The sequence below is a fragment of the Tyto alba genome, unplaced genomic scaffold, assembly GCF_018691265.1.
Source record: "Tyto alba isolate M040663 unplaced genomic scaffold, T.alba_DEE_v4.0 Super-Scaffold_7, whole genome shotgun sequence".
Taxonomy (NCBI): domain Eukaryota; kingdom Metazoa; phylum Chordata; class Aves; order Strigiformes; family Tytonidae; genus Tyto; species Tyto alba.
Genome location: NW_024881328.1, coordinates 3,572,834 through 3,591,358, shown reverse-complemented (window position 1 = coordinate 3,591,358; position 18,525 = coordinate 3,572,834). Strand labels below are relative to the sequence as shown.

Below are 18,525 nucleotides of genomic sequence, written 5' to 3'. Positions count from 1 at the left end.
TTAGATACCTTCGACTATGTAACTTGATTTCACATTAATAATATCTAGTTTTAATGTCTTACTGTTAACTCCACTTCAAAATAAGGAAGCTGAGTCACTGAAAAGTTGAGTAGCTCGCCCAGATAAATTCAACAAATTAGATTCCCAGCCTAGATAGCGACCACTGGATTAGCCTGTCCTCCAATTGCTTCTCTAGGAAGATTCTCTCACTATTATTGACTGTTATTAATTTCTGCATGTCTGTACTACACAAATGCCAAGGATGAACAAAGAAGAAATCACAAGTTCTATAATAAACACTTGGCAATCTTCTCAATGGAAGATATGTGTCCTGCCCGACCTTATTATCCCTGAACTAGAATGACAGTGGGATTTAGCAATCAAAAAAAAAGAAAATGCTTTAAAGTTATTTTAGTAAAAGCATTGAGCCTTTCTGCCTTTTTAGGAACTGGTTACTTATTTTCCCTGAGTAACTGAGCAATAAATATAAATTGTGCAATTCTAAGCAATGGAAAGAAAATGTTGTTTTGGTTTTAGTAGCATATAGGAGTTACCATAAAAGCAAATCACTAAGACAGATCAGTTCCTTATTCCACAAATATGGAATGAAAGGGATTCAATCTTCACAAGATTTGTTTGAACACTAAAAAGGGAAAAGAAAAAAAAAAAAAAACACAGAGGAAAAAAAATACACAACCAAACAGCTCACAAATCTCTGGGACAGAAATAGAGATTCCAGATAGAGCAGAATCTGCGAGTGAGAATCAATATACAAATAACGTGCATCCAGCACACTCAAAATGTTTTTCTTGAAATTCTAAAGGACAACAAATGGCAAAGGACTGGGGAATCTCTGAAATCAAAGAAGTCTTCTGCCTGTGTGAATCCTTTCAGGAACACAAGACAGTCTTCATAAATGTTAGAAGACAGCATCCAATCTGGTGTCGGAGGTCAGCTTCTGAGGAGGAGTAATTCACGGATGAAGATGGCGATGTCAGCTCCAAACATGAGATGGAAAGGATCCAGGAAACTTGTTAGTTCTGCAACCGCTCAGGAACAAACATTTAACTTGGGAATTAGCAAGGAGACCAACTTGGAACTGGCAAGGGATCTCTGTAGAGAAGCAAAGCCGGAATGATATGAGAAATGCAGGTCAGAGTCTGCAAGGAACAGGTCCTGTTCTGCTCGTTCCTCCAGCTGTTCCACCCAGACCGAAGCATTTGCATCAGTCAGGCATCTGTATTTTGCATCAACTCTACCGAGACTGGAAGCATCTACGCTACCTCACGTGGAGGCTGGGATGCCTTCAAAATGGAGAACCCCTGCCTGGTGGGGAACAAAGAACTTCAATAAAATTTCCGTTCCTTGGAATAAAAAAAAGTAACCCCTTTTCTGAACCTGCCATGCTCTGATACTCTTTTCACATCAGTCTAAGGCTGGAAGAACCGGTTTTATACGTCCACTCATTTCCACCTTCTACTCTTGGAACTTTTTCTGCCCATACAAACAGGACTGAAAAGCCCTCCTGTGAGCAGATAACAGCCGATACACAAGTTCATAAAACCACAGGTCAAGCTTCTTTCAGACAACAAAAGCTTTAGCTACCTGAGCCTCACTTCTCTCTCATGCAATATTTTCCAAACTGTCTTCCTAGGTTTTTTTCTGGAATTTATGCATCAACCCCTATACGTCCCTTTGTTGCTTCAAATACCCAAGTATTTATTAAACATTTCTCCCTTCTCTGGAGTTTGAAGTGAAATATCCCTCCCAGCAGCAGCAAGAACAGTTCCAGGCTCTGCCAAGCTGACATTTTCGAGCCCGCAAGCACATGTCCGTGGCTGGCCAAGATGCAGAGCAGGAACTGAGATGCAGAGCAAAAACAGGTGGTTTGGAGCAAACGAGCTTAAGGCAATGCAGTGTAATTCGAAGGATGGAGAGAGAGATTTGAGCCCTGTTTTAAAGAGCTGAAAAGCAGAACAGGGAGGAACCGCACTGCTGTGGGAAGCTGGAGCACGCGGTCTGGGAAGTCCCGAACTGCTCCTGCTGCCGCCACAGCCATAAAACCTGGGAACTCACAGTGTGCCACCGATCCCTCTGACTTTTCCTACAAATGTTCTCATCTGGTATTCGCTGCCATTTACTTCCTCTTTCCTACTCTTTATTCAGTGCATTGCTCTTTGTTCTACTGCCAATTATTTTCATATTTTTCTTAAGTGGGTTACTCCTTGACCAAATTTTTTGATGTCTGTGGAGCCAAGGGTTTTTGATATCCCAGATGATGCTTTCAGATAATTCCCAGTTTCCAACAGTATTCCCCACACTAAGCTACATTCCCAAATGCATTCTGTGACTGTATGCATCAGTATAACTCTGGAAGATTATTCTTATTGATGTGGTGCATATATACATGTGCAAGCACATGGGTGCATGTGCACATACATTTGTGTGCATAAACCACAGATAAATAAGCAGAGCCATGTCCTATTTACAGAAGGTAAGTGCAACCAGATTGTGATTACTGCATAAGGATACATAAGGAAGTATTCTGTTTTAGAGTGACAAAGAAACATTCTTCCTTGTCCCTCGGATTTAGATTAGTCTATGTGGTAACACAAGCTTTCTGTGTTAAGAAAAAACATTTATATTTTTAGATCACTGGCCTTCAATCGTTCATTATCTCCATGCAACAATTTTCTATCCAGAAAATCTTTTCGGAGTTCTAAAAAAGCATATTCATGCAGGACTCTAAGAAGAGTGGCCCCGAATTCACTCGACAGTGAACACCAATCTTCAATTTGAGGAGATAAGAGGACCTGGTAACAAGTTCTATTATGCTCAAGAGAAAACTGAATATAAAACTCATGTCTTAGCAATTTAAGTGAAAGTGTTGCCCTTCTGCATGGCTGAAAGCTTCACACTGTGCTGAGAATAAACTTGCAGACAGCAATGACAGCTGTGGGAATGATGCCACGTATTAAAATGTTTAAACTTTCCTCACAGATGACAACAGGAGTAGTCACCCAACAGAGCATCGTTCTGCTCAGGTACAGGTCAGCTGAGACAAGGAGCAACACTTTGGGGAAGACTATAACCTGAAAAGAAAAACAAAGCCAAAACAAGTCTTTAAAGATAACCCTTTAAAATAAAGAAGAATGCTTAAAATCATAGATTAAAACTAAGAGGTTATTAAATTCCACATCAAGTTGATCCATTTAATCCTTAAGCAGAAACATATCTTGCCAGAGAAAAATGGAAAGCTTCAAAGTGATCTCAAGAAATTATGAAAAAATGCAAAAACGGGCATTCTCCTGCCCCCATCATCAATAAAAGGCAAATATCTACATTGAGCCATGCCCATCTGCACTAAAAAAAAAAAAACAAAAACAAAACAACACATTAGCATATAGCACATACAACCATCTTTTCATTAATTCACTTAAAATCATGTGCAAGATACTGCATTGTGACAGCCCCTGGGATTCCTTCTCACCATCAGATCTGGAAATTGTAGTTTTTTAATGAGCTTGAAGACAGAGGAAGGGAAGAAGCCATAGTTGGGAATTCCTGATTTGCACATCACTACTTGTACCTAAGTATTAGGAGTCTCACAAAATCAGAAAACACACCTAGAACGCATGCCAGAAAGCTGCTGTAGTAGAAAACTACGCGTCAAAACCCGGGTCTTCGCAGAATCACCAAAAAGAGCATGAAAAAGCCAAAGCACCGCCCATTAGAACAGCAGTTCTCTGGGGCTGTAGGATGAAGCACTGCGATGGCTTTCGCCACGGCTTTCTGTAGCCACCGAGTCCGACGGCCAGGGGGGTTGAAATGGCAAAGCCTGCCCCGCTTTCCTGCCTCTGCCATCGGGCAGCTGAAAGACTTCTGCAGGATCCCATTCTCTTCTGTGAAAAGCAACCCAGGGACAAAAGATGCTGTTTTATCCCAGATCACATTTTAGCCCCCTCTGCCTATATTCCCTTCGCCAAGAGCAGAAAGATGTTTGCATGTGAAGCAAGGAATTAATTTTCTCAGCCTGGTATGGAGCCAGCCTTTGCAGCCCTTCTAGGCCCGACGGCTGCTCCAGAGGCTAATTTACAAAATGAGGATAAACATCCCGAGCTTTACAGAACAACACAAAGTGCACATCTGACAACGCGTTGTGTGCATTCGCTTCCTTTTCGCTGCAAAAGCTGCCATGATGTAAGCTTCCCTGGCACTTTCCCTTCCTGTGCCTCCCCTCAGCGCTGGGCAGGAGAATGGTGGGTGAAGGAATGGCTGGAATGTGTTTGTTGTAGCACAGTTTTCTGCTCTGCAATCACTTGCCGCTTCCTGTCAGACTGCAGGGAAAAAAAAAAACAGGCTTCTTTTAATAGCCCCCGTTCAAAATGTTGCTAAGGCTTCATTTTCTTGGGATAAAAGAATGATTTATTAGTGGGAATTATGCAAATATAAATATCCTTAATTCATTTTTTCCATTAATTTTCTCCTTTTTTAAACCGGGACTCAAGCATGTAGGTCTCTATATCTTATCCATTATCTATGCTTATGTACATATTTTGCAGAACAAAGACATTGAAATTGTGAAGCCAGTTCTCCAATCTAGGTGCTTCATACTGTCACAGCCACATAAAGAGGCGCTGAAGCTAGCAGAACAAGATTCACAAGGAATAACCTCAGGACGAGGGAGTTTCCCAGCTGTCATGGAGCCAAACGGAGTAACTCTGCAAAGTTTCTCCCGGAGCCCTTGTAACCAGGGCAAAAAGTGCTCAGAGATACTTCTGCTGGAGCCACCTGCAAGAATAAACCCTCCCGGCCTTCACCGCTCGGCACCAAGCTCCCTGCACGAGATCCAAAAGCTCATCTGTCTCTTCAGCCCTACTGAATAGGTTGCAACAAGCAGAACAAATCCAGCTTGGGTTCTCTTGGTACCACCAAAATCCTCCTGTGAAATATGTGCGTTTCAAGGTTGGGATTGTTGTTGCTCAAAAGGAGGGAGCATATTTCAAAAAAAAAAAAAAAAAAAAAAAAAAGCAGCTCCGGTCTGCTACAATTAATACAAGATTTTTCATAGCAGTAGTAGTTAAAATTTTATATCTAGTACAATATCTGAGCAGCTGCCCTCAGCTGTTTAGCTTTAAGAAACAGTTTCTTATTGCAAGCTTTACAGTTGCTTCATATACAGCATTTTCATCTGTTAGATGCCATCTGAAATTCATTACTGGTTTGCAAGACTCCAGTATTCATTTTTAGATATATTCCTTAAATGTCATTTACAGAGGTTAGTGCCTTTGAATATCTAAAAGCAACTGCAGCTGTATCTACCTAAAAAAAGAAAATGAGTTCCATTTATATTGAATTCACGATGCTAGAACCAAAAGCATCTATGGATTCCAAATTATTGAAGTATGTATCTATTTTTGCTTCCACTATAATTGTGAGGAAATAACCACCAAAAAATAGTAACATATTTCATAACAAGCAGTACAGTTTTAAAAACCCATCCTATTTCTTGTTGATATTTCATCTGGATTTTTCAAAACATGAAGACATGAATCTGTAGGGTTTTATTATGGCTTGTTTATACCAAAAATTAAAAGTCACAAGGCTTACAAAGCAGTACCCTCAGATATTCATACCCCAAATTGCTCTTTTCTGATAAGTACTCAAAGGGGAGCAGGGGTGAGGCTTAGCACGTGTTTCTGTCCCTGCTGGAAACTTGCCCTCAGAGTATTTTCACCAGATCACAAGAAAGAAAGGGAGAAGATTCACTATTGCATTTTTCTGGCCATTTCCATGCTGCCTTTTTCCTACAGTACAGTCCCCAGGTTTTTGTATGGTTTTATTATAAATTGAAGGGGTTTTTTTAAAAAAATGAACTGTCACCAGTTCTCAAACGCCGCCACCCCTCACAGTGTTTTTACATATGCTCTCTGTGCAGCTCCATGCCATTGCTGCTAGCTAAGATCCTCTCCGCTGTTCGCAGCCTTGAACTATTTGCAACTAGAAAGCAAATCTGCACAAATTATAAAGAGAAAAATCAGTCATGGAAAAGTGTTAAATAATGGCACTTCTAAGCTACAACAGCAACACAAGACACTTTCTCTTTCACAAGTACATTTTTGAAAGCAATAATATAGAGTGTTAGTTAAACAAAGATGTTGGCACCAAAGGGACTGCAAAATTATTCAGAATGAGTGTTCGTAAAGGCTAATGTATGGAGTGCACTTAGTAGTAAGTTTTGTTTTATTTAAAAGTTCAGTATCTTTAAGCTGCAAGTTAATAAGAAGCAGAGTTTGTGCAGATATCAGTGCACTAGACCCAGATGTTTACCAAACGCGTGCCCCAAGCTCCCACTGGCTCCAGCACATCCTGCATGGCATCAGGCCTGTGCCTGTCGGCAGCCGGGATTTTATGACGAAATCGGAGAGCCAAAACCAAACATCCCACCACTGCAATTCGCATCAGGCCATCGCTCAGCTAATGATGGAAATGTATTTCCTCCTCGCAGTGAATGAATTCATTAACTCACGTCATCAGAGCAGCTACAGTCACGTGTTGCCTTTATAATTTGAGACTAATCTGCAAATGTTTGTCTCAAAAAGAAAATAGCTGAGCTTTAAACATTTATTTTGCAGAATAAGTCAGTTTTTCATAGTGAAACTTCTTTTCACGGCCAATATTTCCATCTCTGGAAGCTTCCCTGTCTAAGCATGCTTAATTGCTCCCTGTGCAAAATAAATCTCCCCTTTTCCTTCCAGGGATTTCTACCTTACCCACTCATCTTAAAGGCACATAACGTAATTAGGCATAAAGCAAAGAACCAAATGTTACTGGTCCTGACACCATACCTCTGTTTACAACATGACTAAGCAGAGCACGCCAGATTTATTTGCAGAAGACTTCTCAATACAAAGTTCATACTAGTAGGAAGGGAGAGCTCCAGAGAAGCACACTTCAGATCTCAGGACAGAGACGTGCTCGAGGTGACTGTCAGCTAAAGAAAAGCTGTTCAGCAACGGCTTCTCTTTAAAACAATAACAACAGTCATCACTCCAGCAGTGGAAACTGGGTCCAAACACAGTCCAAACAGCAGTCCAAACGCAAGAACCTCAGCAACCAGCAGCAGGCTGGGTTCCCTCTGCGTGAATTACTGCTGGAGCTGTGATGGAGGCAGCAGCCCTTTGTGAAAAGGCTGGAGGACAATAAGAGCACACCAAATAGTAAAGACATGACAAGGTAAACAATGTAGTTTTATAGCTCCCCTACACATTTAAGGACATAGATATTAGGAGAAATTTTATATGAATAAAGGGAAAAAAAAATTCTTAGTGAGCTGGAATGGATAGCTGGGGAGCAGCCCTGCCAGGCAGGGACGTGCAGGAGAGGGCACGCTGGTTAGCAAAAGTCGCACTGCACCAAATTTCACAGGAGGCTTCAAGATCTCTGCAAGCAGCAGCAGACTTTTGATTCTAAGACCTTTGGCGAGCAAACAATTTTCACATGTGTTAATACAGGTGCTGCTGTGCAGGCAGCGAGGAAGAAAGACGTTCAGCACTGAGCCGCTGGCTGGTTTTCCGTCTGACCGGATCAGCCAGAGGCAACTGTCCTCATCCAGTGGTGTGGCCTCTCCTAGACAGGGGCTTAGGTGGATGAGTTCTCAGTGCGTCTGTGTGCCTCCGTATCTCCAATTTAACATTAGCTGGGAACCTGCCCAAAAAAGCAAGAAGGACTTTAGGGTTGTTAGTGGGCACTGCCCCCACACACTAACCTGTTCCGACGCCGAACGATTGTGGGAAAGGAAGTAAAATGGGATTAAATTGCAGAAAGCAAGAGAGCCACTAATGCTACACGAAAAATGCGTGGTATACTGAAGTGATATTTTCTTTAAAATATGCTACGAAAACGTTTTTCTTAAATGATACATCAGTAATGCGATTCCATGAAAGCCTTGGGATAGATTCTTTACAGTCTGGAATTAATGTAGGAAAATATTTTGAGTTTTAAAAAAAAAAAAATCTGTAGATTCACATATGAAATGTGAACAGCAACAAGGTTCTTAAGTGGGAAACATTTGTCTGTTTAAGCAATAAGAAAAATAACATGTTAATTACTAATAATGGTGTGACAGCCAAAAGAATGTAACGGTGGCCATCTCTGACACGAGCTTTCTCCCGTTCTCAGATCTTGATCGACTCCAGCAGTGCCTGGACCGGGCCAGTTGTCAACCAAAGCAGGTTTACTCATCCTCTGCATTCTGGCAGACAAAAACTAAAGTAATCTCAAAGAAAAAAACTCTAATTAAAATGTTACCCAGTTGGGCAGATACAGGTTGCATCTAATTCAGAGTAAAGACAGCATAATGACTCTAGGGCCACTACCTGAGGTTTATATCAGGTTTATATCAGCATTCAGCTCATTTTCCCTTGATAAAAATCTCATCAGTTAAAAAAAAATTGGTCCAAAATAACAGATTTCCTATTACTTCTACACTTTATAATGACCTCTGGAGATTTTATTGTTTGAATTTTAAGGTTAAATTCATCAATATTTAATACTTTTTATTAATTTTTGCCGTTATTTATATTTCAAAAAAGGCCAGATTAAAAAAAAAATGCTCTGCATCAATAAAATATGTAAGTAAGCACTTCTTAAAGCATCTACATATTAATGTATTTTCAACTTATTTTAAGGCAATTGAAGAAAGACTGTGCAGGTAACTCTAGAACGGAATCCCACCATAAAGTTTAGAAAAAAAAATTTAATGCACCTACCACATTACAAAAGTGCTTGAATGTCTCCAGAAAATTAGATATTCTTACAGATCGGTGAACTACTGTTGTAAACACTGATACCTATACACAGAATAAAAGAAAAAAACTCTGCCTAACTTTTAGGGCAAGTAAAACTTCCAGTGTTCTTAGCATGCATATTTCCAAATTTTGTATTTTCCTCAATTACACTATAACTGTGCGGACTTAATGTTTTTATAGGTTTCCTACTGCTGTGTCAACATTCGACTGGTGATGCTTCTATAGTCAGGCTCCTGACAAAACAAATACTGCTTGCAAGACAGGAGGCTTTTCACATCTACAGGTGAGTAAATATCAATACTGAACCGATAGGCAGAAGAGCTCATAAACAATTTAGACCCTTCCCTTTGTCTTCAAAAAGTAATTTTCTGGAGGATAAGAAGCAGCTAGCGCAATATCTGCGTGTATAGGTGCGCTTCCTAGCATGCAGTACCATTTTTGCTCTTTGAGAAGTGCATCCCGAAGATGGATCTTTATTCCCCAGTCCTGGCATGTGCCACTGTTGGCAACGGTTATCACCCTGAGAGCCTCACTGCACCTAGCCCAGCTGCTTACACTCTGCGCATTTATAGACAGAAAATCACTTTTTCCCAGGATCATATCTGATTTCGACATTCAAGTGTTTTTCTCATGCTAGTACATGTCCAGTAAAGTGTTGAAATTTAATTTTAAACACAGTACAATACCCAACTCCCACGTACACATTATTTGTAACAACGATTCTTCTATTTGGCTTAGGAAAGAGGCACAAACGGAAGACTTACAAACTCTAAATGTAAGCATTGAGGGAAAGCTCCTGGGAGAAGACGGAAACATTAGCATTTAAAATGGGCATTATGCATTGCTAAAACAAAAAACTTTTAAGAATCTGTGAGCATTCAGCAAAAGTACACAGTGATACAGAGAAAAGGAATTAGAATATTAACAGATTTGCTGGGATGAGGGTGAGGAGTTCAACATTTTTATGACAGTCACGGCCTCCAAACCCACAAACGCAGAACCTAGATGTTAACTAGTTTGCCTCGACATCAGATGTGGCTCTGAGGATGGGATGTATGGTGCATGTTTCACTTATACATCACTGAAGAAAATTGTGGGTTCCACTGATCACTCTCACCAGGCACTGAATGAAGAATAAGCTTTCTGATTGGAGGTTAATTCTGAGGTGAGACAGAGGGTGCAGTAAAATCCTACGCTCTTTGTGAATTTTACTGCAGATAGGGATGGGAAAGAAGGAGTAAAGGGATAAGAGAATAAGGAATTCACAGACTACCTAACGTTTCTAATACCTTGTGCTCAAATGCAGAGTCAGAGCTTCTCTGTTTCTTTGTGAGCGATACAGAAATCACTGAGAGCAAACTGGTGTGAGAAAGAACAACTCCCCGCGTGTGAGCGTGGCATCAGTGCTCTGTAAGCCCAGCCACTGCGCAACACTGCTGCCGGTCCCTCTCTGGAGGAAGCCCTTAAGGCAGCAGCTCCTCATTTAACTGCTCGAGGAGATCCAGCCCAACCCCACTGCTTTGGCAGGGGGCCGGGGGAGCCGAGCTGCGGTCAGACAGGACACGAACACGCGGGGATGTTGCCCTGTCGTTCACAGCATGAATTACCGCAGAGTACGGTCGCACAGGAGTTCTTGGCATCTCCTCGTAGGATCCGCTCTCCACGTCAGGATCATAGGACAACCCAAGTTAGGTTGTCAAGTTAGGACAACCCAGGAGGCCTCCGGTCCAACCCTCCTCTCCAGGCCTAAGAGTTGGCCTCTTGGCCTAAGCCTTCACACCCTTTACTCAGGGCTTTAACTAGTCAGGCCTTGAAAAACTCCAAGGCACCGCACATTTCTGAGCAACCTGTTCCCCAGCTTGACTAGCTAGTGAGGAAAAGGGATTTTTTTTTAAATATCCATTACACCATTAACCCGGTTTGGTTTGGCTTTTGTAAATAAACAGCAGAACTAAATCATTTTATGTTAAATTAGTTAATAGACAGATCCCTGAACATACAAGAACACCACCTACGGATGCACACAACATATGTAACTTGCTGTGGAAAGAAGACGCATTACCATCCTCCACAATAACAAAATGGTTAAGAGCTATAAATACCTACATTTTTGTAACATATTTGGGTTTTTTGCTTTTTGTAGTTCAGAAGGTGGTAGCATCTAAACAAGTACAGTACAACTCGGAAAGCTGATGCATATATAATGTGACTGAATTTTACTGCAAAATTATGCAGATCTGTTCACATACCTCCACACTCACAAGCCTGCGCGGAATTTTGCATATGCCTACTGTTGTCCATGACCCCAGAATTGATACTATATATTTTAGTACTATAAACCAAACTGCAAAGCATTCTCTTGCTGACTCTGCTGAAAATCCAGCTCCCTGGCTGGTCGCAAGCACCTTTTAATTGATGTTAAGTCCACGCACAAACACATACACTAATCCTTTCTGTAAAGATAACAATCAAGAAAGTCGGTATTCTATGAAAAGTAAAAGATACAAATTTCTTCATTTGACATTTAAAGAGGAGACATATCATGTTAATATGCTACCAATATGTAAGCTAAATAAATAGATACACTTCTAGTTTTCTCTTGCAAGTTCAACTCCTATCCAAACCAGGTGGCAGATTTCCACTCTGCAGCTGATCAGCTGTTATTCACAGCTAAGTGCACATGTAAGCAGTTACTCAAAGACCCAGCTTTCCATGTAATTCTCCTTACACCATCCTTTAGGACGGCTAATGCTCTTTATATACCTTCACTTACTGGCACTGCACACTCCCTAGAACATTATTCCTTCCTTTCATTTTTATATTTTATTATAATTACACAGTTATAAGGCTAAGATAGACCAGGCCCCATACTCTGTTTAACAGAAGATTGGTTTACAGCACATTATTTTTTCTATATATGTATTTAAGAAACAATGAGAAAAAGGAGAAAACCAGGTAGTTTTTACTGGGACTATTACTGACAATGCTGTGCGTCATGATCGTGTTCCACAATACACAGCTCTTATAGCATCATTACACCAATCTAGCATGAAAGTACTAAAGGGTATTTTCTTCCATAAATCCAATTAGTATTATTTGGAGCTACATCCACATTTTGAAAGAGAAACACACACTAAGAAGTGACTTATCATTGTAGGATTACTCATCTATATCAACTAACAAAATGTAAGAATGGTGATAAATACAAATCAATCACACTGAGATCATTATTGAGGCAAACCCACTACTGAACTCCCTGTGCACTCAAAGCTTCATGACAAGAGCAATTAGAAGTTGCTCTTGCCCCTGAAATCATATCTTTATATAAAAACTTTTTTCAGTGATCATCAAATTTTCATATCATTTCTCTAATCAGCGCATGCTGCTGGAAAACTAATTTGGGGAAAAATACATATAGATACACACACACACATTAAAATACACCTGCTCAGTATACGCTTAACATTTCAAAGTAAAGGCTACAACAACATGCAAGAATCTCTTCATGTGTTTCATAGAATTATAGAATGGTTTGGGTTGGAAGGGACCTTAAATCACTTATTCAGAAAGTTTATTCTTGAAAAACAGAAGGGGGAAGAAAATGAATCTGATTTATTTTAGGAAATTTAAAGAAAAGTATGTAACAATGGCTCTGGAATGGCTCCCTATCTTTCAAGAAGGATGCATTTCACTCTTTCTTGAAAAACATGGCAATACAGCTTGAAACAGTTGACTGTACTCTGTGGCAGAGTGTCTGCTATTAGCTAACATTAATTTTTAATTTTTTTAAGTTGATTGTTCTTTGAAAACTGTTCATAGGGCAGGTAAATGTTCAACCAAGCTACTAGAACTTTTAAACACTGATAGGACAACATAGAATTAAAAAAAACACAAAACCATACCAACAAACCAACAAAAATACTTATGTTGATATTCCTTCTTAAAACTGAGATTCAGAAACTAGTCCACAGACCTTAACTGATGTTAAAAATAAAGGAAGATCACAGCTGAGAGTGGATCATAACATCAGATAATAGTGATTAGCTTATTGTAGGGTGTTGCATCCGCGTGAGCCACAGATTGAAATAAGGTCATGATATCATCACTGAAAATAAGCTATTCATCCTTAAAAAAATATATTTAGATTCCGTATATATGTATGCATATGTATACATGCATGTATGTTTACACAGATTATATAATACAGATATACAAAGACATTACAAAGATGGTAAACAGAAAAAACTTTGCACAAACCACAGAGTAAGAATAGAAAAGCCTATGAAGAAAACCTTGAAAAATCAATTCAAACTACAACCTATTCATGGGTAATTCCTGAGCAGAACAGAAAGCTAAAGTTGGCAAATACTGATTCTTTATGAATTACTTGCTCATCCTTCACAGAGGTAATCTGAAAAGACCGTAAATGTACGAGGTAAGTGAAATGTGTCATCCTAAAATTACCAGGCAGTAGAATTGTAAGCACAGTAACTGGATTTTCACACCTGTTTTGACCCCACATCCAAAGGTTATATGATAATGATGAGCTCTAAAAAATTCCCCCTCCTCTACTGCGGTGCCACAAACAGAAGAGATGCAGAGAATAAGATTCTGGAAAAAATCATAACAGCATTTTTATTTCTCAAGAGAAAGAGCATAAATGTCACGACAGATTGATTGCATAAGCCTTGAATCTTTTCAAGGCACAGAACTCTTTCCAAAGCTATTTGTCCAGTAGTAGAATCAGTAATTATTTCTAGTGGAGAAATAATTATCCAACCAGAGATACTGTTTAAGGGGGGGGGGGGGGGGGGGGGGGGAGCAGGTAGGAAAAGAGGAAGAAAGACATTTATTCTCTCAACTAAAACGTGATCCTAAACACAGAACATGTCGGGTGTGTTTCAAATCCAGAACAGATTTTATAGCAGAGTTAAATTAAAAATTCTTGAAGTTTTATAATGGAAATGCTGACAGACCCTAAAATATAGCGACACTAGTGGGCGTCACTATAATAAAGTGGCATTTAAGATTTTTTTTTTTTTTTGCTAGACTTTGATTTCTGCAAAGGTCACATTTGAATAAAACTCTATATCAGTAAATCTCATTAAAAGTATTATCTTTGCCAGAAAGGCACTCTTTTTTTTTTTTTTTTTTTTTTTACCTAACTTACATAGATCTAAAGAACCGATTATTGTCTATATCAAATCTTTGCTCATGTATCATCACTGATAGAAGTCCTCTGAAAGGTAAGAGGAAAATGAAGGACTTGACTCTCGAGCTCAATTCCCAGTTGACAGAGCACCGGGGCTGTGACACAGCAGCAAGGGAAATACTCTTGGCTCTTTCCCAAGCTGCTTTTCTCTTTGATTCTATCCCCATGGGGTGCTTAGGAAGCTTAGATACTATACAGGATTTTAAAGCAAAAGAAGGGAGTGCAAGAAGTTCAACAACAAAAATTCACCATTAGCTTTGCAGAAAAAGAAGCCAGACTTCAGGTCAAACCTTTCGTTGTATTTCACCTTGCTAGCTCTGGCTAGACCAGGCAAACCATAGTTGTGGCAAAAAGACACTGCAAAACAGCTTCTACCTCTTATTTATTATCAGCTGAAATACAGAACTAGCACAGCGTGGTAAATTTAGAATTATTCCCTGCTTAGAATCTCATCCAAGGCTTAAGGAATTCTTTCTGCTTTGCTTCCTTTACGCCAATATTTGTTAATACATAGCTTCATGGAAAAGTTATGAAAAGTTTGTTTTAATCATATGGACAACTGACAGTACTGCCTACAATTCAGCTTGATTAGCATTCTCAGCTGTAAAATTCAGCAAAATGCTGGAGACACAGACAGGCATTAGGACCCCAAGTCCCCTTTCCTACGAGGGTTTCAACACTTCGCTGAACCACAAAGAAATTTAACTGTGGTGATACAGGGCTGCTAAAATGAACATCTATTTTAGGATGCCTTACTCCAGGGATGAAATCCACAGCCCTGCATTACAGTTCTCAGCTCCCTCTCCATCCAGAGAAGGAGAGAAACACTGGGGAATGGAGGCCTGGGAGCTGGTGTGCAGAATGGGGAACCTCACAGGGATCACACAGCGCTTCAAAGGAGTTAAAAAAAAATAACCAACCAACCAAAAAAACCCACAAAATTCCACCATATAAAAAACAAACAAACAAACAAACAAACAAAAACAAAAACAAAAAAAACACCACCACAAAATTCCACCATATCAAACTACTACAGAAATTCTGGATAGATCCTTTGGTTTGCTCTTCTAAGGAATTTAATATCTGATAATATCTGATACTAGTTTAGTAAAGAAATAACATTGGCCATCACTGGTCATGAACTACAGAGCATTTAAGGAAAAAAAAAAAAAGTATAAAGAATAGAAGAAAGAAAATATTTTAAATTCTGGTCTCCTCCACATGAAAAATGCACTTTACCTTCAAAACATTCTGCACTATTCATTTAGCCAGCCTATGGCATACATAGATATCCAACTGAGTTAGTATAGCAAATGCAATGAAAAATATCTTACTTTCACACTGGTAACTATAGACTATCTGATAAACTGCAATGAGGAAATGCACAAAGAGTGTTTCCTCTTATCACTTCTGCATGTGCCACTTCCACAATGCATTCTCAGAAGTGGTAATGCTACAGCTATATGAAAGAAGGATCCACAAATGCAAAAAAAAAGCCAGAGTGTTTATGAATCAGGTGTGAAAAAGATTAAATATCTATGTACATTGAACTCAACTTCACTGCATACAAAATTATTAGAAAATGGAGTAGCATAATTTGCTGTCATATTAATTATCCGAAACTAAAACCTTCTGTCTGTCTTTAACCGGCTCATAACATTGCAGAGTTATCCCAGTCAGAGAAGCGTGATAAAAGATCATTTTACGATTTATCTTTGCACATGGAAGCTTCATCTGAGCCACGTCCGGATGTACAAAACCTCAGTTTTATAAGGTGTCATGGGCTTACAAAAGCCTTACAAAAAGAGAAATAAGAAATCACAGCTCTCCAAGATAAGTCAGAGGTCATGAGATTATCTGTTTGACTAATAAAGGAATACCTCAAAGCTCTCTTCCTCCCACATTAGTAAATCCTGATGGTTTTGCAGATTTTACATAGTACACATCCTTTTATGCTGTCCTAAAGCAGTAATTATATCACTCTGTGTGCTGCTGTTTTACTTACTGCAAACTTCATTGCTCGGTTTTGATCCACTTCCTTTGCCAAACTAAGCTGCTTTTTTCGCATGCCTCGGGGGAATTCTGTTGACCATATCAAAGCTACTTCATTAACTGTAAAGGGGTCAACTTCCTCCTTACTCTTGTCTCCCCTCCTGCCCTCGCCCACAGAGAGATGAAAGTCTGTAGCACTAAGGCCTAACGGTTCTGGATGGGATCACAAACAGTCCCAGATCACTCGATGGCTGAAGCGCTGGTAGGCTTCGGCGATAATTAAGAAATCAGCATCTCACTGGATCATACTCAGAGTCTCCTACTCTGAGTTTCAGAAATCACTAACAGTCTAGAAACCCCATACAGAACATTCTTCTCCACTGTGGATATAACTGCAAAAGAAGATTCTGCTCTTATCCTTATCTCACCCACTCACTTAGCAGGAGGCTAAAGATTCGCTACAACTCATTTATTATTGGGTTAGGGTTTTTTTTTATTTAAGCACACACATTTATGTTTAATACTATTTCCATATTTCATCTGCCTGATATATAAGTAATTTCAAAATAAAAATAATTAACAGTGCTTCCAGAACATATATCCTTTGCGTGACATATAAAATTTTCTGTGCATATTTCTCCTTTAATGTCTTTGCTTAAAAGGTTGCAGCTAGATTACATCTGTATTAGGCTATTTTTTCTCTTTTTTTTTTTTTTTATTAATAAGTATTTGTCTACAACGGCTGAGTAACTTCATTTTATTATTTCTTGCTTTTCTTTTAATTTGTACATTTTCCTACTTTATATTATCTTCTCAATGTTATCAGTTGCCTAGAATATCTACCGAAAAGCATTTTTGTGGTATAGTTACAGAAGGCCTGTGTCTGTCTCACACCTTTGTGCCCAACAAGTTCATGGAGTGGATCCTCCTGGAAACTGTGCTAAAGCACACAGAAAATAAGGAGGTGATTAATGACAACAAGGCCAAGGCCAAGGTCCTGCCCGGGATCGGGGCAATCCCCAGCACAAATCCAGGCTGGGCGAGGAGTGGCTGGAGAGCAGCCCCAAGGAGAGGGATGGGGGGTGTTGGGGGGTGGAAAACTGCCTGTGAGCCAGCACCGTGTGCTGGCAGCCCAGAACCCCCCCGTGCCCTGGGCTGCAGCCAGAGCAGGGGGGGCAGCAGGGCCAGGGAGGGGATTGTCCCCCTCTGCTCCGCTCTGGGGAGACCCCCCTGCAGTGCTGGGGCCAGCTCGGGGGCCCCCAACAGCAGAAGGACACGGACCTGCTCGAGCGGGGCCAGAGGAGGCCACGGAGATGCTGGGGGGGCTGGAGCAGCTCCCCTGGGGGGCCGGGCTGAGAGAGTTGGGGGGGTTCAGCCTGGAGAAGAGAAGGCTCCGGGGAGCCCTTCGAGCGGCCTCCCAGGGCTTAAAGGGGGGGCAGGAGAGGGGGGGGGACTCTGGGTCAGGGGGTGGGGATGGGACGAGGGGGGACGGTTTTGCACCGAAAAAGGGCAGATTTAGGTGAGCTCTAAGGCAGAAATCCTTCCCTGTGCGGGGGGGGAGGCGCTGGCCCAGGGTGCCCAGAGCAGCTGTGGGTGCCCCCTCCCTGGAAGGGTTCAAGGCCAGGTTGGATGGGGCTGGGAGCCCCCTGGGCTGGGGGAAGGGGGCCCTGCCCGGGGCAGGGGGGGGCACTGGGGGGGCTTTGAGGTCCCTTCCGTCTCAAGACAGTCTGTGGTTCTATGATTTGATGATATTTGCTCTGACTGTCACAGAACTATCTACTTGTGCAAAAGACAACCTGGGAGAAAAGGGGTTCTTTCTCCTTTTTACTTGCAAGCCCTTATTTTCCTAAATAATATTGCATAGTCCAATGATTTTCTACCTGAGTGCTGAAATCACAAAATCTCATTATCCACTTCAGACCCCTTGCCAGAAGAAGGAATTGGAAATTGCTTTATTTAAGCAGCAACAAAGCTAAAAGCAAAAGGCCTGTTCCTTATGCAGGGTTATTTTGCTGTGTTGACACAGGCCAAGTTACGGCTGTGTTGGTGCAGCCTGAAGATGTCACTTAAAAATCTGAGCATCCCTACAGCAAACAGCCTAATGCCGAGTGATGCTACACTTGAGTGCATGCTAAGTAGCTTGCTGGAGGAATCCTGTCAGCCCTCAAGCCCCTGCCATTCTGCCATGCGGATGCTTTTAGCTGACAACTCAGCTAAGGAGGAGACTAACAGCTAAAAAGTAGTTTAGGAAATTGCTTGCCTCTCCTGTGCTAATTACTGGCTTACAAATGAGACCTTGTAACCAACTTTATAAATGGTTCTCATCAGGACAAAGTCAGACAAGTTAGCTCACACCATTCCCAGGATTGGAGCCACTAATGACTACCTGAGAGGAGGCAGCTGATACCAGCTCTCATGGGTTTAAGAGGTGTTCAACGTTGCACTGGGACCATGAGGAGTCGGAGAAATCCCACAAGGACGTGCCAGGCTTCCCTCACACATGGCAACCTA

General features: G+C 40.8%; 1 long non-coding RNA gene across 1 annotated transcript in view; it reads right to left on the bottom strand.

Annotated features, from left to right (window-relative positions):
• Positions 1 to 18,525, bottom strand: part of LOC122152433 — a 108,023-nt gene that overhangs the window by 21,244 nt on the left and 68,254 nt on the right. The gene's annotated exons all lie outside the window — the stretch shown is intronic.